Below are 7,069 nucleotides of genomic sequence, written 5' to 3'. Positions count from 1 at the left end.
GTCGACATAGTTGGGCCCTTCCCCCGTGCTACTGAGGGCTCCGAGTTCTTGCTCGTCGCAATCGATAAGTTCACAAAGTGATTGTGCTAGAGATAGTGAGAAAGGTAACGGCTCTGGCGACAATCATGTTTCTTAGAGGAATACTCTGCCATTTTGGTGTACTCAACTGTGTTGTCACCGACAACGATACATAGTTCATCAACAGGACCTTAATGCAATTGTCGAGACGTCGTTGCCAAGATCTGTTTTTAGTTGGTTGCTCACCCGAGGAGCAAAACAGATCATAGGGGGGAACATTGAATTGTCGCGCGACCTCAAGACGAGAACTTTTGACAAGCTGCACAAGCATAGAAGGCACTGGGTTGATGAGTTCTCGGTGGTTCTTTGGTCAATCAGAATGACACCAAATCAAGCCAACAGCGAGACACCCTTCTCCCTCGTCTACAGGGCATAAGGTTTGCTCCCCATGGAACTCACATACGAGTCACCTTGAGTGCAAACCTTTGACGAGGACCAGCAAGAGCGGCCACGGCAAGACGATTCCTTGTTCCACGAGGAAGATCGTCTCCACACTACACTACGTCCCACTCTGTACCAACAAGCCTTCTGTCACTATCACAACCGCAAGGTGTGTGCCAGGAGCATTGAGGATGGCGGCCTTGTTCTTGAGAGGATTTAGTCCATAAAGGGATCCAACAAGTTGACACCAAAGTGGGAAGACCCTTACCGGGTAGTACAAGTTACAAGGCGTGGTGATGTCTGCTTGGAGACCAAATATGACACCCCGGTCTAGGACTCAAGAAATATCGAGTGTCTTCTCAAGTTCTTCCCGTAAGGAATGGTTGTTGGCCCCCCGAGCAACCATTTTTGTACAAGTCTCGTGGGAAAGCGTGTAATCCTTTGCACAAAGCCAGGTGATGACCCTTTGCACAACAAATAGAGCTAACTATTCCCCAACATTTTGTCAAAGTACATATTTATATTATGTGTTCTTGCATAAATTGTTGTGGTCGCTCACCACTTGTCAAAGGTGTGTACATGAACTCCAAGGTCCCTAGGCTCCTATATGTTGTATTCTTTCTTGTTCTCAAGGCAAAAGAAGCCCACGCGTGCAAGTCTCCCGAGGGGAGTGACGACAAGGACACATACGAACGCAATGACAATCACCTTGCGGCAAGGGAGCAGTGAGGGAAAAAGCTAAGTAAAAATTTCTAAAAAAGTTCCCGTAACCCAGATAGCACTCGTGTGAAAAGACCTTTACGCAAAGATCCTTCGTCAAAATTGTTGCACAATTAAATGTTCGAGCTTCCTCTACACACAAAGCAGCCACGACAAGGACGACAAAGCTGTCTTGCCGGAGACGCCGCCGCCTCCGCTAGGGAGTAAGGACTCGATCCTAAATACACCCACAGTGAAGACGAGCGCCGACAAGCGACGCATAGGTTACTCATTGAAATTGTTGCGCACTTGGGTTTCTTAGCTAAACACTTCAAGTGGTCACGACAAGGATGGCAAGATGATCCTACTCATACCACATTGACAAGCGTTCCCGGAATGCGTAGGGAATAAGGGTCCATGAGTGTGGGTTCGCAACAGGAAAAGAGAGAAGTGAAGGAAAGAGAGAATTTTCGTCAAGACAGGACAAAAATTTAAAACACTTAACATGGTAGCACCTAATGTCTTCTTTTTTTGATCTTTGTAGGGTTACACTAAACGCAAAAGGACATCTACCACTACAATTTCGAAATTGACCAAGAAATAAAAGCTCATGAAGGGATCCTCGTTCCTGCACCAATCATCCCATCTCCAGGGCCTAGCTTTGGCACAAAGTACGCATAGTAGGAGTCCTCCTTGACGCCGAAGACACTTGCGTTGTCATCACTATCGCTGGAGGAGTTGAAGGTGCTGCCGCTTGAGGTATCCGCAAAGCACTCCAGGCGAACACTAGACGCGACAAAGAACTTCACGGTGAGGGTGGCGGCGCCGTCAAACCAGCACTGAAGAAGATGCCTGGGGCCGACCCCCGGGAACGGGCGAACGACTTCCACCCCCACATTAGGAACATAGTTCACCCTTGGATGAGAGTGACGGCCACCCACACACGCCTGTTGCGGCAACCGTCCGCCCGCAGCCATAGTCCTTTGTACCGGGTGCCTTCCATAGCCCACGCAAAGGGGTCAGGAAGGCACATCCCGCTCCGGTGCCGATGAGATAGTGCCACGACTAACTAGTGAACTTCCTCCCCTCGCGGATCCTTGTGTGAGACTGTGGGAGAGACACGCCATCGCGACAGCGGCGGTTCGCCGTAGCCGCCCTTCCTAGACCCCTGTATGCCATCCTTCCACGGGAACCGGAGCCAACCCCGCTATCGTCACCATGATTAGCATCAGGCTCTAGAGAGTGCCCCTCACAGGTGCACGGAACCCACGATCACGACCGCAACCCCTAACCATCGCGAGAACGGCGGGCGAAGAAGATGGAAAAAAAAAGAAGAAGACGCTTGTCAGCATAATGGCAAGGGGGGACGTCAATAATCAACACCCCCTCCATCGAAGCCCCTTTACAGGGCAAGCGAGGGAAGGGACCGACTCTTTGTAACAAGAGGCGAGCGCATGTTGGCGCACTCAGCACCAGCAACTGCGCCTCCTAGCCAATACAAGTCCACACATAAGACACGTGCCATCGTAAATATGACAGAAGACAGAAGAGGAGAAGACATGGCATAGTGGCGAGAAGTGAACGGGCACATCCCATCGTCTTTCTCCCTTCTTTCAAAGGTACCGGGGGCGGAATGATCACTGTCCGACGTGACCGTTCGCTGCCAAGCGTGCGGGCTTGGACATCCACCCTTCTCCGCCAATGGCACGCGACTTCCCAGGCGCGACCCCTCAAAACAACCGCGTTGCTCCGCCACTCCTATGACCCACAACAAATGCACGTCTTGGGAAAACAATAAAACTCATCATAACTATGGGATTGGTAGAAAGGGTGCCTAGGGGGGGGAATAGAGTACTAGCATAAATGAAAATCCTAGCCTCTTCCCAACTTAAATGGTTGGCAGATTTTAGCAATTCTAACAAGTCTAGTACACCGTACACATGCTAGTCAACATATATGCAGCGGAAAGTAAAGACATTGCACATGTAAGTAAGGAGTAGAAATTCAGAAGGTTGAACGCAAAGATGAACCCGACAATTTTTGGCATGGTTCTGATAGGTGGTGCTATCATACGTCCACGTTAGTGAAGACTTCAACCCATAAAGGGCAATGACTGCGAGAGTCCATAGAGGGCTCCACCCACAAGGGGTCCACGAAGAAGCGACATTGTCTATTCCATCATGGCTTACGTCCACAAAGGACAAGCCTCACTCGCAGTAGACCTTTAGGAAGTAGGCGATCTCCTTGACCATACAAACTTCTTGGTTCAACTACACAACACGAAGTAGGAGGCTGTCATGCGACAACTAACGAATCTAGGAGGCACCACCCTCCAAAAGGTAATGAAGTAGAACAATGAACTCCTTGCTCTTGTGCTTCAAAAGATAGTCTCGTCAACACTCAATCACTATCACAAATTTTGCATGGGTAGGAGAGATAGATTTTGTGGAAAGCAACCTGGGGAGTCTAGAGATCAAGTTTCAAATGCATGGATTGGAATATCTTGATCTCAACACATGAGTAGGTGACTCTCTTTTAGAAAATGCATCTGGCAAGTGTGTGTGTGTGAGTTCTGAGTGCTTGCTCTGCGAATAAGAGGTGGTAGAGGGGTATATATAGGCTTCCCCCAAATCCAACCGTTACAACATTATTTCCCAACACGATGACACCGAAATGAATCTCGGTGGTACCGAGTTGCACTAAATGTGGCACCTTTTGTATAGTTGGTGAGACCGATATATGAATCCCGATGGTACCGATACGATGACCTAGGACAATTTCCAAATCTCGGTGGTACCAATTTCAATCTCGCAAATTATAATTCTTGAAACAAAGACACCAGAAAGTTGGTCACGTTCTTCTCGTGTGATCGATATGAAAGTTGGTCTTACCGAGATACTACGGTTTGGCAAAGGATCTGCCTGGTGGAAAATCGATATTGCCGAATGGGAAAATTTGGTGGCATCAATTTTCTTGTTTTGGCTTGGGACCAAGATTTTGTGAGAGAAATGCTGAGTAATTTTGTGGCTATCTCTAAGCACTTGAGCAACCAATTCATTATAATACCTCACCCCTTTTAATAGTATTGGCTTTCCTATGGACTCAAAAGTGATTTCTCATATGTACAGTCCTCTTGCTTGAAGATTGGGCAATCTTATTCATTTCCTTGCATCAAGGGGTTTCTCCTTGCAATCCTTTAGGCCAATGTTCTCCGTGGACTATACCTGAAATATACTAGCTAAAAGTGTTAGTCCAAGAGGCAATGTACGTTGTCATGAATTATCAAAACCTCCGAGGGAGCATATGTGCTATCAGTCTCCCCCTTTTTGGTAATCAATGACAACATACAATCAAACCTTCAAATAAAGGTATGCATTAGAAAGTGACATCTTTGAGAGACGCATGACTAATATAAGCTCCCCCTAATTGTGTGTGATCCCCCTTTTTAAAGGATAGTTGCTTTGGATTGCATGGGCACACACACGGTAGAGGGACAAGACAAGTCATGTAAATCTTGTCTATATGCATCAAACATGTGTGCATGAAGGACTTCCATGTTCAAGACTCACTTTTGCAAACAATATGTGCAAGAGACAAGAGATCATCCTGAACAAGAATATGATGCGTATACTTAGCTTGAGGTTCTTGAGCGTCTTAGCAATAGGTGTACACTTGGGAAAACAAATGTTAGATAACACTAGACTACTCTATCGTAAAGATGCCAAGAGCTTCAAAAGTAACAACATGTGGAGACCATATGAGAAATATGATTGGATGATAGATATGTCTCCAAGAATATTTAGAACTTTCTGCCCTTAGAATGAATATGTAAGATTACCTCTCCCCCTGAATCATATCATGTATATATTGGGAGTAGGTAGGGTGAGACAAGTTCAATCCAAAGATGGCAATAAAACAATTTATTTAAGTTTTATATCTCTTCCCCTTAATGGTATTTCTCCCCGTTAGTATATATCTCCCCTTTGAGTGAAGCTTATTGGAAGCTTTGGTATTTCTCCTCCTTTGGCATTAATTTCCAAAAAGGTCAGAGGGTAAGGGTTAATTGAGAGTAAGGGATCCTTGATTCTTCTCTCTTTGATAAGGGTTCCTTGTATTTTTCTCCCACTTCTGTATAATTAAGAGTTCCTTGATTTATCTACCCCTTTGTTAGGGATCATAGAAGCTTCTCCCTCTTACATTGTTGGATCATTGAAGTTTTATCCTCCTTAGAAGTCTTTCTCCTTCTTTAAAATTATGGGAAACAAGATTATGGCCCCTATTGGCATAAATGGAAATGGTCAATAAGAGCTTAGGAAGTTGAGGTGTGCTTCGGTACACCCCCCACAAATCGTACAAAGGAAAACGTATACCCAACTCATATTGTACACTACAAGCCGTCGTACGTATGCAATACGAGGTGGTTATACGTATGTCTGCCTATAGTGTACAGTAGTGTACAATACGAGGTGGGTATACGTTTCCTCTTCTACGTTTTGTTGGGGGATGTACCGAAGAAAAAGTGTAGGAGGTTATAAAGCTTGGGATCACTGACTTTTTTCTCTTTGGCAGAAGTCCACAAATTCCCAATGTCCATAGGTACTGATAAAATTCGGAATCCCCAAGGAATATGGTTTGGTAGAACCAAAATGATAGTAGGACTCTAGGAAAAATCGGTTAGACCAAGTTTCCCACATCGGTGAGACCGAGTTGCAATAGTTGTTTTTGTTTAAAATATATACTTTTATATATATATATATATATATATATATATATATATATATATATATATATATGAGATTGAATGGTTCCAAGAAGGCATGCAACAAAAACATGAACCATACAAGAATCTCCATATAGATGTTGGGTGGTGACTAGGTCACATATATTAGAGTATACTAACGTGAGGAGTCAAGCAAGAATGCTTGATCATAGGTCATACTCATCGTTAAGCACAAAATGGGGTTACCATTTTTCAATTAAGCATTTTAATGTCTTCATATCACTTGAGTTGCTTTACCTCATGACTTGGTGTAAAGCTTTATCAAAGATGAGTACAGACCTTCGAATGATGTTGATGACATGGCATGTAGGTGAACTTGTTGTGGATGCTCAGTGTTGATGAAGATCATCTTGAATAGGGAGTTGTCCTTGTCATTTTGGTCCACTTTTCACCTACATTGTTAGTCATACAAGGAAGACTATAATATACCAAAAGAACAAGAGTGATTTTATTCATCAAATAGTTGTGAAGAATATGATTTTGTTGTTTTCTTCCTTCATGTGGGAAGAGAGAGTTGTTGATACTTGGCCATGACAAGATTGATTTTAATGTGAGTTTTTGGGGACCACGACTTACGAGTCGAGATCACCAAATGAACCCATGCCGTCCTAGCAATCAGTGCTCACCGAACACACAGAAACTTAATAACAAGAGTCTTACATCCATACATACCATTTGATACAATAAATGACCATTATAGTCAAGTCTTAAATATATAGGGCCTCGAAGGCCAACACACTGAACTTGACCAATAGCGGGGATATTGGTTGAAAGAGTGAACCCATGCCATCAGCCTTAACCTACATGCATTTTGACTGTGAGGCATCCTAGCTCGCAGGAACGTAACCAAGTTACTCTTCACAATTTCCTGTTCTCTCATACCTGGTCAATGAAATAACCAGTGGCAAGCCAATGAGTACTTTGAATCTACTCGCAAACAGCCCATGATATGGATATGCAGTTGGTACAATAAGAAGTATTATGCAGCCTTTGCGGAAAACATGTTTTTATCGAAAATGAACATGGTCAAGTATTTGTATGGATATGCATTATAAGCTAGACGGTAATCTTAGGAACAGGTCACGTATATCAACATATCTGTTGAGGGTTGAACACCACAGTTTCACCCTA

Source organism: Hordeum vulgare, chromosome 5H, assembly GCF_904849725.1.
Source record: "Hordeum vulgare subsp. vulgare chromosome 5H, MorexV3_pseudomolecules_assembly, whole genome shotgun sequence".
NCBI classification, from domain to species: Eukaryota; Viridiplantae; Streptophyta; class Magnoliopsida; order Poales; family Poaceae; genus Hordeum; species Hordeum vulgare.
Note: the sequence above shows the minus strand (reverse complement) of the source record.